Source organism: Ambystoma mexicanum, chromosome 5q, assembly GCF_040938575.1.
Source record: "Ambystoma mexicanum isolate Mex_15411 chromosome 5q, UKY_AmexF1_1, whole genome shotgun sequence".
Classification (NCBI taxonomy): Eukaryota; Metazoa; Chordata; class Amphibia; order Caudata; family Ambystomatidae; genus Ambystoma; species Ambystoma mexicanum.
In genome coordinates this window covers 1,126,820,172-1,126,836,089 of record NC_090933.1, presented here as the reverse complement: position 1 = coordinate 1,126,836,089, position 15,918 = coordinate 1,126,820,172, and positions in this window count along the sequence as shown.

The window sequence follows — 15,918 nt, the reverse complement described above, 5'->3', positions numbered from 1 at the left end:
TGAAACTGTACTTTTGTATACCTCTGTAAAGTGCTCTGTTATGTATCTGTATTGCTATATACCTCTGAGGAGTGCTCTGTTGTGTCTAGAAGCCAGGTCTGCACTCTATGAATATAATAATAATAATAATAATAATAATAATAATAATAATAATAATAATAATAATAATAATAATAATAATAATGATAAAAGAAGGTGGGTGGGGCTTAGGCCAGGTGGCTTAGATCCACTTGCACCTGCTCAGCAACTGCAAAGGAAAAGAGACTAGAGGCCTGATTATGTAGGAAAAAAACGTGGTAAACCAGGAAGGCACCCCAGGTTTACAATGATTGACAGGTGAGCAAGGCTTAGTCCAGGTGACCTAGATCCACTTGCACCTGCTCACCACTGCAAAGGAAAAGTGGCTGGAGGACTATTTAAGTAGGGAAAAGGAGCAGCAAACCCGGAAGGCACGAACTGTTTGAAGTGATTGACAGGTGGGCGGCCAGGTGACCTTAATCAACTTGCACCAGCGCAGCAATTGCAAATTATATTATATTGCGTCATGGGTTGTCCCATAGTCATGTTAGCTATCTTGCAGGAATCTCGTGTTTGAGGGAATCCATCAGGTACTTTTAGCCATTCATACATAATGCTTTGTGGGTCAGACAAAGCACCCTCAGGTTGATTCTCAAAGTTTCGGTAAAAGCTCACAAGAATTCACACACAAACAATTGTTCTCTAGTAGTATTTTTAAAGCTAAACCTTGGTCTACGGTTCAACATAAGAGTGAAGAAGACAATCTGGATATTTGTCATCTCTCCATGGTAAAACTGAGAACAAATACTACGCGTATGCGTGTGCTCATTTTGCAATGTTAGCTCTGCATGCAATGGCACAAAGAGAAAGGCCAGTTGATCTTTAAATGCAGATAGTTTATGCAATTTCTTACAGATGTTACCTTCTCTTTACCTCTTACCTCAAAACTTTGCCTAGCATAACTCTTGGTACATTGTGCACAATTATGCAGGTTACTGCAAAAGTGAAGTGGACCAAATCAAGTAAAATAATATCCTATGAAATAAAGCATTGAACCTCTCATTCTCTCCCACTCTTCCACTTTCTTAGTCACACCAGCCTTCATTTTTTATGTAAATGACGGAAACGATGATTGAAATATGTATGCACATTTTAATATATGAATATTTCAAATCGAGGTGCTTCATAATACTCTTAGGCCTTTATGAAAAACATAAATCCATTAAGATGAATGGCAGGCATGGCATTTTTAAAATTAGTAAATTATAATGTAACCTTAGGAAGTGATTTACGTGTGCAACCTGGTATTAAATGATCTGCCATGTCATTACCATAGATCTGTCAATTTATTTTGAACAACTATTTTAGGTATGGCTGAAAAAGTGTAGCGCTCATTCGGACGTTGGAGCCTAAAGTGTCAGAAGTAAAAATAGGGTTTGTAGTGATAAGGTTAGTGGCAGGTAGCAAACACCATCTAGTCTAGGAGATATCAACCATAGCACACATACCTTTTTGCAGAAGAAGCCCACTTCTCTCCTAAGGTCCCTCTAGGTTAGAGGTGTGAAACATAAGGGCTGCATCAGGCCATTGACTTCACGTTTGTTGGGTCTCCACCCAGATAGTGCCTATTGCACTTGGGAGAGGAAAGACAAGACTCTGCTGCAGTGGGTCTGGTTTCTGTCACTGATTCTCTATATTGCATCCAGGGGCACCACTGGATTAAAACCAAAACAGGCTAAAGGTTGGGATATTGAAGCAAGATAAAGAAACCACTGATTAGCAAAAACATACCCAATGAAATAAATACATGGAAATAGACAGTCGCCTTAAATGAAACCGCTACTTTAATTTCAGCAAAAGCTTTATTGACAAATGCATGCTTCTTTCCCCAAAATTCTACACCCCTAGGGCCTCATTACGACCCAGGCGGTAAGTTACCGCCTGGGTCGTACCTTTACCACCATGGCGTAAACTATGTTTACGCCATGGTGGTTGGCGGACTTACCGCCCCATTCCGAGGTTGGCGGGGCGGTAAGTCCCCAATCCCCATTTACCCTTCCCCATTCCCATTTTTGCCCCATAGGGCATAATGGGAGTGGGGAAGGCGTTAATTACGCCACCGTAAATTACGGTGGCGTAATTAACATCAAGGTCCCTTAGCGCCATGGATTTTAACACCTGCTAAAAGCAGGTGTTAAACCCTCCATCCCTCCATGGTGCTAAGGGACCTCGGAATCAGGCGGTAAGGGTCGGCGCTGTTTACGCCGCCGTAAACCCCTTACCGCCTGAGTCGTAATGAGGCCCTAGTCCCAGTTTATACAATATCCCAGACATTTAGAAAAATGGCTGATCATATGCTGTTTTGCTCAATTGTCAGGAATTGTGTTAATGGCCCCACAAAAATGTTGCCAGGGAAGAAAGGCGCGGTTTTCTTGCGGCAACATTAACATGTGGAACCTGCGGGGTCACGCCCACTACCTCCACATTTTTTTAAAGGGACTGGGGGACACGCCGGCAACCCCCACCTGCATTTACCCCAGATATTGACCCCACAAATAATGTTGCCTATGCCATTTTCCGGCGACTATATGTATGGTAACATTATTTGTGGGGACAATATTACCTGATACCGGATTGACAAGCGTTTTCTTTGTACTCCACGTCCCTGGTTTAGGTTTCTCATTTGCTTTAGTATGAGATAGAGGAAGGGCAAGAACGCAGTGCTTTCATGGTCACAGAGGGCACACACACCCGCTGGGCAGTTTAGGGGTGGGTGTGGGGTATTTGGCTGTTTGTCTAACAGTTTTTCCTCAGACATCTTAACCTGTGTAAAGGTTGTAGGTGCAAGAGCACAATTCAGTCATTTTGTTTTCGAAAAAATGGCATTTCGAAAATATGTATTTGGGAATTTAACTGGATACCTTACATATGAGGCTTTTCTCTAGCTCACGCAGTGTGCATACACTGTTCCCTGACAATCCCTCCCTACCCTTGTAAGGAGACCCCTTAAAATATACATGAATGAAGCATGGCTGTATTTGACCTGGTTTCATCATTTTGCTTTAACGCAGAGATTTGGAAAGAACTCACTGGAGACCCTTGCTTAGTAAGAAGCCAGAGAGGGTGCATACTCGCAGCTCCATTGTTATTGGAAAGTCCATATTACCCCCACCAAAAATCAATTTCTGTCACTGCCAACATGCTGTTCTTCATTATCTTACAGCCACCACCCTGCATTTTTAGGCCAAGGTGCTGTTGAGGAATGCACACTCCACCTTCTATCTTTTCTGCTCCTTTTTTCATCATGAAGAAACCCCTGCAGGGTTGCAACATTTCTGGGATATCGAGGTCCTGTGGCTACTTCGTAACCTGGTGTGTTTTGGCCTTGGAAGGAACAGGGTGCGATGGGAGTTTCATTTTGAACTGCATGAGAAGAGTTTTTGACTCGTGGGATAGAGCAGGGTTGCCTTCTAGGAGAAACCTGCATGGATTCTGACCCCTGTCCTGGCCAATGCTGACCAATGCCTGACCAACACCTTGCCTTGTTTCGAATGGCCCTGCCCTCCATGGGAAAAAGTCCCAGAAGGCCACTGAGCAAAGCATCTGAGCATGTTAGAGTGAGGTTTAATGCTTCTTGTTACCTGACGCCTTAATGCCCCGGCGTGAGGGGCTTATTGCAATTAGTATTCTGGGGTGACAATCCCTGGGATAGTAGTGGCATTGCATTTGTATTTGGTGTCTGCCTTTGCGGTTTTCACCACAGCATTCGCAGGACGTGCTAGTCACAAAAAGACTAGGCCGCGTGTTCTGCTTCTTGATATGGAGCAGCAAGGTGCCATTTTAGCTTCCTGTTGCTGCATATTAAAGGATTGAAAAATGGTATGAAAAAAATAGGATTACCATGACATTACAATTCCTCTTCAGTAAAAGTGGATTACTGAGGTGGAATTGTAATGTCAAGGAGAACATTATAAATGGTATACAGAACCTGTAAAGAATGTAAGATTTTTAATTTCACCATGACATTACAATTCCACTTAAGTAAAAGTGGATTACTGAAGTGGAATTGTAATGTCAAGGTGAAAATTAGAAATGGCATGCTGTATGTGGTATGGCAAGAAAACAAAGTAATATGGATATGTTTTTTGAGAATAAAAAGACATAAGAAGCTTTTCTTTATGAACACATTTAGTGATATGAATCATACACAGATAGCAATTGTTTGTAGTGAGAGGCTACATACATATATTTTGAAACAAATAAAATAAGAGTAACATTAAACAGATTGAAAATTAAATTTGGACCAGAAAAAAATTAGTGCTATTTGATAATTGATGAAAAGGTGAACAAATACGGAGTTATGGTTAGATATAATAGCAAACTTGGCAAGGAAAACATTAGTGCTATTTGCTAGTCATTTTTAAATTGAAGTTTAGAGAACAAAGTGATTTGGTAAAATAAAGGGAATGAAAACAAGAAAATGATTTTGAATTAAATTGGACATTCCTGTGGAAAGTAAAGGAGCAATATGAAAAATGGGGATTAGAAGTATTTTCGGAAATGTTGGACATGATAGAAGTGAAAGAATTAGATGGAAAAGGAAGATGAGAAGTAATACATGGCATTTCTTTTTTGATACAGGGTATTGATTCAGGGAGAGGAGAATAATATGTGGCCCTTGGCCGTGGTGCAGAATTGTAGACCATTCATGACCTCGTGTTGGCTGTGGTTCCAGTAACTGGTAATTGATAATGGGTTTCGATGTCCAGTTACAGACATAATTTTTCTAGTATCAAGTCCAGCATTTGATAGTAGTTTTATTGTGGTTGCACGAATGCAGTGATTTGTGTAGACATTACTGAGGTGGGCACGTTGATTTATTAGTTGCATAAAGGATCGTAGAGTGTTTTTACCTAGGTGGCGATTTGTATACCATATTGGTTCTTCGGAGCATTGATTTTTGTGGAAGTGACAAGGCATTTAAAAAAAACAAGGATCATCTGTGGGTTATTTTGAAATGTACAGTAGAAGAGATTTAACAGGACAGTCTGGATCCGTGGGAATTGCATTCATCCTGCCTCTCAAGTTACTGCGGTGTCGTTCAAGTAAATTACGGTTATTTTTGGTTGGTTCATTTTTTTTTAAAAAAAAATCTTTTAAAAGGTAAGCATAGCGTATTGTTTACCATTTTCATCTGTTTACTATTGCTAGTAGTAAACAAAGTCCCTCTCGTCCTTGTCACACAAAGTGAATTTGTATGTCAAACCATTTTTTATACTGTAAAGTATCTAGAAAGGCAGTATTGAAAATGTCAAAGTAGCAAAGTTTTGTACGGTCAGCACGTGTGAATGGTTTCTTGTATTTTGCTTGGTCCTTTCTTTTTTAATTATGCTGATGAATACATTGTTGGCTGAAATAAACTGGTCATTGTGCATAATGTTATCATTTCTGGTTTAAGGTGGATTATTAAGATGACGATTAAGACCAGATCTCAGAGAAATCAAACTTTGAGGCTGGTATTCTGCTCCATTCACTGTTCGCACTTCGGCATAAAATGTGCTTAAAGAGAGGCAAGAATATTAAAAGGTTGCATTTCAAATGAACATGTGTACCCTTTTTGCAGAAGCCATCCTTTAAAGGTGTCAACTGCCCATTTTGTGGCAGACTGAGTGTTGATTTCAGATCCCTTTAGTTGTATTAAATCTAGCCACTGAAACATGTCTGTCTGCATGTTTAGTGTTGTTGTTCTTAACATTGCTTTGCAAACTCTCTAGTGGTCCTTCTTCACTTTCAGTGCTGCTGTCTTCCAGCCACTGCTCTTTGGAAAGAGGGCCTGTGAGAGAGAACGTAATGGCAGCAGGAGGCTCAAAGAAGTACGAGTTTGCAGCAGAGGTTGCCAGGAGGGGCAAAAAAGAACCTTTTTTGCTGTTTTGTGCGTCTGGATCGATTAAGTGAAAGATTTTTGTTCATTTTTTTTGAAAAAACGCATGAGTGTCCAAAGGGAGTTAATGAATAAGGAAGAAAACAAAAGGGCAGCAAATCCCAGAGCTGGAATGTCGGGTCTGCACCAGCGTGAGATGCACGCTGTTGTGTGAATTGGATTACGTAAGGTAAGGCCTGGAAATTGACCAATCGCTGCAAAGATCTTTTGATATTTGTGGTGCGCCGGGTACCAATAAATAATACAACGGTGGGGGTAATTCTATCTCAGAAAGGGTGGTCTGCTAAGCAGCACACCCTTTCATTAAACTCAATGCCAAAATAATGGGTTACACCCGTGCTCTGCTGCATCAGTATCCTGTCTACAGCTCCTCCTGTCCAGTGCATTTAGAGCTGATGTGACAGCCAAGTAGGGGCACTGCAGAGGCTGCATTTAAGTTTGCACTTCTGTTCCCAAACCATCATAATTATGATAAACCATCACTTGGTGGAAGGATAATCTGGACCTATGAGCCATACCTAGATTGTGGTGTGGTGGCTGATGGTTCACATAATTAGTAAAGCCACATATGGCATGTAGCATACCAGTGTCAACCCTTCCAGCTCACTCCAGCTATGAGATGCGAAGAAGATTTCAGGCACCTGACTGTCTACATTCCAGTGCTTGGGGAATCTGTTGACTCTGGAAGTAACTTCTCGGTGCCAGGCACAGTAGCTCACCACAGGAGATCTCGTGGGAGCCTGGTTCCAGAGAGGCCTGTCAACGGCCTGTTACACACTAGGGAGTTAGACCCAGAGAGACTTTGGAGCTTCAGGCTGAGAAAAAGGTGACATTAGGACAGTCAGGGAGCATAATTGAGCATGACGAAGTGTTCCTCCTTCATGATTTTCTGTGGTCTTTTCCCTTATTCCTGTCCCCTACACTTCCTCCAGGGCAAGGTCCTCTGGGTATGACATCAGGAGACAAGGGTCATTTGTCTCAAGGATGGAGATTGGGTCCCTTAATACAGGCACACTTTTGTCCAATTCCCTGAGGCCTTGCACTTATAAAATAGGGGCTCTCCAACTTATTTGTGAATTCCCTTTTGTGCCTTCACAGACATCGTTTTGAAATAATATGTTTGCATTTCTTGCCTGTTCCCTTCCTGACAATGTATCCAGAGTGCCAACACATATAACCTTAATTGGACATTCTTTTAGTTTGGAACTGTTGTACCATTGTTGTACCACAAAAGGTGAAAGAGGTATATCGTTTTGGTGTGCCTGTTTTATCTTTTTGATTGGTATCATTGTTGGTTTGTAGAAGTGGTATAGGGCATACTTTCCGAGTTGATAAAATCACATTTATTTCAAAATGCTTCCATGCAGGTTTTCAAAAGGCAATCACATAAACTGGGATTTTTAATCAATATGGGTTTTCTGCTTGAACAAAGTAATTCAAGTGGAGATGTTGCTGTTTTTGTTTTGGGCCTCAGAGAGTATCTTCTTTTCGATAATTTAAGCCAGCAGACAATTGAATAACACCAGTAACAAGGTTTGAGAAAATGGGTCATTAATCTAGTTTTGCTTTCCCTTTTTAGTTTTAGTAACATCATATTTGTGTTAAAAATAATGCGTGTGATATGTTTTGTTTGATGGCACAGCTTTCTTACATTTCGGAAAGTGCTTATTTATTAAGGAGGAAGTTCCATGCTGCGAGCGAGCATTTGCATTTTAATGTGCATAAGGCATGCTGTTTTGTGTTCATCATTTTGAAAGGTTTACTCTCATCCTGTGTGCCAAGACAGTAAATAGTAGTCATTCCACATGTTCCCGAGGGTACAAGTGCAGTTATCAATTCTGCACCATGGCCACCTTAAGCAAAACACTTTTTTATATCACCTAAATTATGAGCACGTTTGTACATAACTTTTAATCACAGGTTCCATGTTTATATCAGGGACATGAAAAACAAACGATTCCTGAGGCCATATATGTTAATGGAAATTATCTACCAAGCTGTTTCAATATATTTATTCATGTAAAAGCAACCAAAGACGTTATACAATCAGTACATTCAAACCACAACATTGTGGGATAACTCCATTTTAGCGATACACATTCGAATGATAGTGAAGGGAAAAGCCACTCATAGCTATGGTTCGATGTCATGTTAGGAGTGTGATGAAACGTTCAGTAGTGGTGGGGAGAAGCAAAGGCGTTCAGATTGCTTTTAAATAGTAGATAGATGTACTAATGCCTAGAAGAACAAAGACGATTCTTACCAATACATCTAAAATTTGATGCCGTAATCTCAGTAAAACTACTCCTCAAGCTCTGGTTCCAATGTTCAATCCATTGTCAGAGGACTCGTTTTGTGGGAAATCTCTGGAAAAAAGATTGACCTTTACAATGCTCTATTGCAGTCTGCCCTGGACGTCGTCAGCAAAAAAAAAAAAAAACAGCCACCGACTGCCCTAATATCGGAAACCTATATATGGTTAAACGGAGAGCTGAAAGGAAATGGCATAAGTCTGGCTTCGAGGAGCATAAGATAGAGTGGGCTAATGCACAGGCACAATATAGGCTAGCTCTGGTTGCCTGTAAAAAAGAGTTCTATAATAATTTTGGATTTGTATTTATTTTATTTGTATTGCACACCTTGCCCTAGGGTATCTGGACGCATAAAATAAGAAAGTGGTTACATACAATCAAAAGGCAGTTTTCCCGAGGGAAGGATCGCAGCAAACAGATCACAGCATACAATAACAGTACCATTACAAACCTCAAAGGCAAGTACAATTAACAGTGGTTACTATATAAAATACAGTACGCTATGTAAGGAAGGCTGAGAAATGAAAGTAGCAGGATTAGTGACAGGACAGTGTGGTTATGTGGACCCGGAAAATGCATCAAGCTCATGTAGCCAAGATTTAGTTTTATTCTTAAAGGAATGGATAGAAGGTTCTGTTCTGAGTGCGGTGGTTATGGTGTTCCATAGTTTAGCTGTGATACAATAATAATAATGTAGGGCGGGAAATACAAGCCTTTAAGCAGACCAGGCAGGCTGGGGAATCTCAGACCCAAAAAACGGAAGAGTCAAAGTAAATGACAAAGGTCTGTTTTACTATCAATCATGTAAAACAGGGATAGCCTTAAGTAACAGATTTGCAGACCTCTCAACTTCTTTAATGCAGGTAACAGGTTTATAAACATCAAACGCATCATCGTTAGCACAATGTGAAAAACTTAGTTCCAAAAGCCGATGAGGGTAGCGCATTGGTTAGGAGAATTATCTACATATATTAACTCTGGACTGGCCAGTGCATTTAATTATGAGATATCATGAATTGATGCTAGGGATTGGTTGGCAAGGACTTTACCAACCTTGATTATTTGGCAGGTCATCAATACATGATTAACTGTACTGGTAGGGGGAGAGACATTGAGAGGCCACTTTCCCAATTAAAACATACCATTTCTAATTCTCTAAGCCATGAGTCAGGGCTTCCAGCTTTGAACTTAACCTTGGCCCGTGTCATAGTTCTGAGAATATTTTAAGGAGTTGCTGGGAAGTGCAGCTCTATATATAAAACATTAATGAATAGGCACTGTTTTCAACTCTAGGTCACAAGTGCCGAGACCATGTTTTGACTAATTCTGCACATCTTTTACTGGGATTTTATTCCATTTGGATAAGGGTGTCTTTCCCTTGCCATCATCTAGAGACTTGTTCAAGCTACATTTCTACAATATTGTCTCTTACATATGAGCACCTGGTTTTTATTGAGTTGTTCGTTCCCTAACATAATCTTAAGAGAAATGTGTTTTGTCCCTGGGTGTTATCTTCTTCCATCCCCCTAGGTGCTGGCCAAATCCTCCCCTTCGTCCTGCAATCTCGGCAAGGGCTGGCAGCTGTCTTCTGTGTTGCTCAGCCCAGTGGTGTTTTTGCACATTCGGTAGGCCTGTTTGGCTTGCAGGCTCCATGTTTCGCTTAAGGTCTTTCAGTCAGTGGACTGCGGCTTCGACGTCCATCTTGTTTTACATGGCTGCTTAACACTAAGCATGCCTTTTTTGTGTTCTTATGCATCTTGCATTTCAGTCTATATTGGCTATGTGTTTTCTAACCTATTGGGTGCAAGCATATTCTTCATGTCTACATGCAGTTTGACCTATTGTTCGTGTAGCTTCATGGTGGATGCGTATTTGCTGCTGTCACTTTGGTTACAGCAAGTTTAGTTCTTCTGGATCCTGCATGTCTCCTTCCTCTTTGATTATTTCAGGTTGGGGATGACACAGTTGCCTTAGGGAATATCGTCCTTTCTTTTCATGATACAGCGGTGTAGCAGCAATATGAAGCTTAAATGGTGCTCTCCCGTCATTCCTTCTATATGGTGGTGGGGGAGCCGATGATGTAGACGACGTAATCATCTGTCTCACGACATTCCCCCTTCTGGGCGAGACCTCAACCACATTTCTTGGAGGACCCTCCCCCATTGGGATTCCTTGGGGGTCCATATCTTTATCACCCCCCCTGAGGTCACCAGAATTTGTTGTGTGTTCATCCACACTCCAGGTCATAATGCAGCACTTCCCATCTCTTTGGCAGAACACCCTCCATCCCACGTAATCATGAGGGTATCAGGAATACCAGAATTTTGAACCCGGATGAACAATAGGACTCTGTTTTAAATCCAAATGAGGTATAACGATGGTTGTTTACTCGGACTCATGTATCCTTCTGTCCATGTTTATCACTATTTTCATTTGTACCACCTTCTTAGCTAGCTTCTTGCATTGACTAATGACAATCCTCAGGGTGCAGAATCCTAATAGCACTAACACTAACATGTCTATCAGTATCTTGAAGGTATTAGTTAACCAGGAGGGGATCCAGGAGAAGAGATACAAAAATCATTTATTGCTTAAGGTATCTTCTGCTCCTTCTACCATTTTAGTGTGGAGGCCTGTTCGCATTGTGAGTGCCTCTGTGATGGTCCCATTTTCCTCATCGTCAGCAGGTTTGCATGCACAGCAAGACCAGCTGATTTATGCACAGATGCCACCCTCAATTGCTGTTATCAGATCAAGGACATACCTATTTTGGATGGTCATTAGCCTTTTTGCCCTCAATTCATCTCTTATGGTATTAAAGCCCTTCACTGTTGAGTAAATCATTTGCAGCAGTTCCCATCTTGTAATCTGCATCAATTTCCCATTTGCGGCTGCCTGTAGGCCGGGGAATAATATTGCTGAAAGAACAATTTTGTCACGCCGAACAGCTTGTGCTCCTCTGGTTTATTGTAATGAGCGTTAGTTTATCTTTGTGAGAAATTGTTTCCTCCCTTAAGGTGTTTGAGAGAGAGGGTCCTAGTATTCCTCAAATGTGTATCCATTTAAGGGAACTCTGCAATTTGTATGTCGCTTTGGGGTACTGCAAGGGCAGGCGTGCCCAATGTTACTAAGGAACAGAGTCCTCCCCAATTAGGAGGCAATTTCATATAGGCCTTGGCCCCACAGGTCCAATGGTAGTACATTAATACTGCTGTCCCCACTTTTATTTCGGGGAAATCATGCCTTTTCTTGCACCCCTTGTTTTCTCCGACTTTTAATTTGCCCGTGTTTCTTATACATAATGACATGCTTTCTACAGGAGTATACGTAACAGGCCTGCTTCATCCTCCACCCACGTCAGCATCCTGCTGTGTTTGCTGTCACTCCTTGTGACATTCAGCATTTACTATGCAAATAACTACTCTCGGTTGTTTGGTGAGCGCTACCGCCTTACAGCTAATTAGCCCGTTGATTCATCCTTCTTGTGTGAATATGTGGCCTTTTATGTGTAGTTGGCCTCTCTCCCAACACCCAGAGATTTATTTCCCCTTCTCATCAATGCAGTTTAGGAATTGGTTTTGTTCGGTTATTATTTCCCTGCTTCTTGGGCCTGAAAAAATGTACCATATTACTTCATGGTTCCTCTCCCCACCACCCATAGTGGGCCCTGCTTTTATGAAATTGTCCACCCTTGGAGAGTTTAACTTCATTGCCCAAAACATTGAGACCTCCCAACCTCTGGCAATTCTGTGGCTTTGAAGATCCTGAAAATGCCCATGGAGTAGGGAATGAGAGAACACACGTAACAACCCTCATCCAATGTCTCCCTCCCCACCTGGGCCATGTGCTGATATCATATATTATTATTATTTATCTGGTCGGAGTAGCATTTATGTGCTGGAGGTTAGACCCAGCGTTTTGCTTCATTCTTTTCATCTGGCTAGTATTGATGGAGAAAGATTTGGTTATGGCTTTGTTCATCATGGGAATGGGGCTTATGTTAATATACACTTGTTTTGGTCCTTTATAGAAATAGAAATAACAGAATGTAAAGAAAGTAGCTATGAGCATGATCACTACAGTGTCCACCTTTTGAAGAGGGCTAGGTGAGTTAGGTGGTCTTTGAGCCAAAAACATACAGGTTATCTTCTTATCTTGCTTCACCATGTGTATCAACTAGAAATGTCCACACCTGTTAAAAGAAAGGCACCTTTATGGCAATAGGAGAGAAATGTTACAAAAGAAATTGTAAAATAATTGCTAAACAAACACTATCGATAATAGGATGAGTTTTTGGATTTGAACAGAGTGTCACCAGTGTGATTTTTAAGGAGTGGAGAGCCGGGTCGTAATGTACTGTATAGGAAAGGATTGCTTGTATTCATCCTTGTAGGGGTGGCATTGGGTTTTTGTTGGATTTCATGCAAGCCGTCTGCTTGTGCAGACATAGTTTGTAGGGGGGAGAGTTTGCTGTTTCCTTGGGTAACACAAGACAGTTTTGTATGTTTCTTCTCCCATGAGCTCCTGTCTTTTCCTTGTAGCTGATCGAGTCTGCACTCTCATTGCTTCCTCTTTTTATTCCAATGTGTGGGTTGCTGGCAGGGGCATCCCACCTTTGTAGGGTTTAATGTTACTGAGGTGAAGACAAGCTTGTCTTCCTTAAAACTTGACAGCTGTAGGGGTGGTGTTCTCTATGAGAAAAGGACCATTGAACCTTGGCTTGTTCCATGTTCTATAGAAACTTCTCACCAGAACTAGATCTCCAGGGTATAATGCAGAGGACTTGATAAGAGTTTGTAAATTGAGCAGTTGGTATGATATGATATGATATGATATGGCATTTATAATGCGCCTGTACACAAGTGTTTCAAGGCACAACGAGGCAAGGGAGAGGGAACAAAAGGACAACAGACAACAATTTTACTAGGCCAGGTGTCATTCAGACCGCACACGTGCAAGTGAAGGGGCAGAGGTGAAAGTGCAGTACATGGGATATTAAAATAACATAACAAGATAAATAAAAGAGCGGCCAGCTGATGGCAAGTGCAGGGTGAGTGCAGACATATGTGCTGAGGGGGTACTGTAGGGATACAGAAAAACACTCCCCAAGTGCAAGGGTTGCCAGGGAGGTAGTTCAGGCGTGCAACTGGCAGGGCTTGGGCTTGAGATTAGATCATTCTTTATCATTCTTTTTTGACCCCCTCCAGCCAGGCTTGCAGCTGTTGAGACATAAAAGAGACACTTACTGGCAGAGCAGTCAAATATTCATGCGCTTCTGATCTAAGAACAGCAGACATATTTTGGGTATCAGTTAGCGCTCCAGTGGGAAGAGCAAGGGGCGTGTGCATGCAGCGTCCCGTCAGCAGCTCATGAGGAGTCAGGTGATAGTCTAAGCTGGGCTCATTGCGTAATACAAACAGGGCTGGAGCCAATCTTTGTTCAGGGTCAATTTTATCTTTGCTATTCTTTCTTTGAGAAGGCTGTTGCTCATAATTTCCGTTTGCCTGCGGGTGATAAGCAGAGAAGTTGAGCTTAATACCCAGTAAATTGTGATATGCTCGAATAATTCATTTAAAAAATGTGTTCCGTTGTCAGACAGGAGAACCTCGCACACTCTCCATCTTGGGAAAACTTTGCGTACAAGGAACTTGCAGCATAAGCGGCATTGAGGTGAATACATTGACCAGCCTCGATCCTCCTGGTAAATTGGCATTCAACTACCAGCAAGTACCGATATCGGTTACAATTCTGGATCATATCAACATAGTCGAAATGAAGGTGCTGGAAAAGTCTAGTAGGATGGGTATTGCTCCTCTCACTAGTCGCAAGGTGTGTCCCGCCATGAATTGTTGACCTATCATGATTTTAACAATAAACACAGAAACATGTTTGGCAAAATTAGGTGTGAACCAATCCTCCGAAAAATCAGGGTTGCAAGACTCTCTCGTGTTGTATGTGTGTGGTAATGGAGCTGTTCTAACACTACTTTAAGCAATACGAGGGGCATCACCGCCTTGCCGGTGTTGTCCTGTCTCCACAGTGCATTGGGGGAAACTGAGCACCTCCATTGTTCTACAGCTCTTGTTTTTCTGTTGGTGCACACCCCTGAAGTTCTATGATGTATGTTGTGGGCAAGGAGTTAAAGCCGTCCTTCAACATCAAGCAGCATGCTCTTGTGTAATCATAAGGTGGTGTGTCAAATTCATCTATTTAAGGGAGATGTGCTGCTTTTTGGGCTTCTGTGTCAGAGGATTTGTTGCTGTGTGAAATCAAGTCTCTCCCTCTAGTATGGGCTATGCACTTTACCATGGAGATGGCTGATGGTAGTTGTAGTGCATCTATGAGTCTCGCCAATAAGGGCGCATGTTGCACTTGTGTGCTTTCTGAGCGTTGGAATCCCTGCCTCTTCCAACATGACAGACCTGCGTGTACTGTTGTCGTCACTTTGGCAGTCGGAATACACTGTTATTTCCTCATCCTCATGCATCTCAAGGGCTACAATATGTGCTACAAACTCTGCTGCATGCACTGAGAAATGTAAAGGAAATCTTACACTTGCTACTACTTCAAAGTTGCTGTTCTGTTTTAATTTTATCACTGCAGTCCCAGTAAGTCTTTTCCCTGAACTCTGATTGATAGTTAATGACCCATCAATAAAGAGCATTTTCTCTAACATGGGGTATATCATAATAACGCTCTGTATATTTGGTGAAGTGATGCACATAGACTCATTCTTTTACAGGCTCTGCTATGAATGTTGATGGGTTTACCTCCCTATACCTGACAATCTTGATTGCTGGGTTGGATATAATTACTTTGCACTGTGAGAAACCAGAAGGTGTCTCACCCGCTAGTCCCCGTGGATCTCTCTCTCAGGTGGCCAGGGCACAGCCATCGCCTTTGGATCCAGACACTGAGTGTGGACCAGTACGGGAGGATCACTTGGGTGAGGGGTCTTCAGGGAGTGGGTAACATCTTTTCTCCATCCTACCATGTAGGATATATGGACACTCTACCCCCTCCCCCTTTTCCTGCATAAACACTTTCACATGGACTGCCCGCTCGAGGAGAAAACATACTAACACCAGAGCTGTGTACCTGACATGTCCCATTACTATGGTCAGGCAAGGTCAGGCAATTACTAACAATCCCTCACACCTGACTACCACAAAACTTCCACACATGGATAAAAGGCGGAGCACAAGAGCACACAAAGGTACAGCAGTTTTGAGTTGGCAGCTGAACGAGGAGAGAGAGACGGCAAACCAAGGAGGGTTTGTAAGAAGGGAAGCACCCTTGAACTTTTCGGCAAGATGCTGTTACTTTCAAGAATCCGGCAAGGCAGAAAGCGTAAGGCTGCGAAACCAAACTGAAGATTCCTGTATTGTGTATCGGAGATACCAAGGGCCTTCCCTGTAACTGAGAAAGGTGGGGAGGAGCAACAGATGATGTGGTATTGTCCTTGGCTCCAAGAACAAAGAATCGAAATAGAGCTCAACACAACCGGTGAGTTGGGCAGACCGATGCAATACCGTCTGTGTTGAAATCAAGGTTTCAAGCGCGAACATAGTATAACGAGTGCTGAAACAAACATTGTTAAACGCGTGTAATGAAAGACAGAAGTAAAGCTAAACTGATGATGAATGT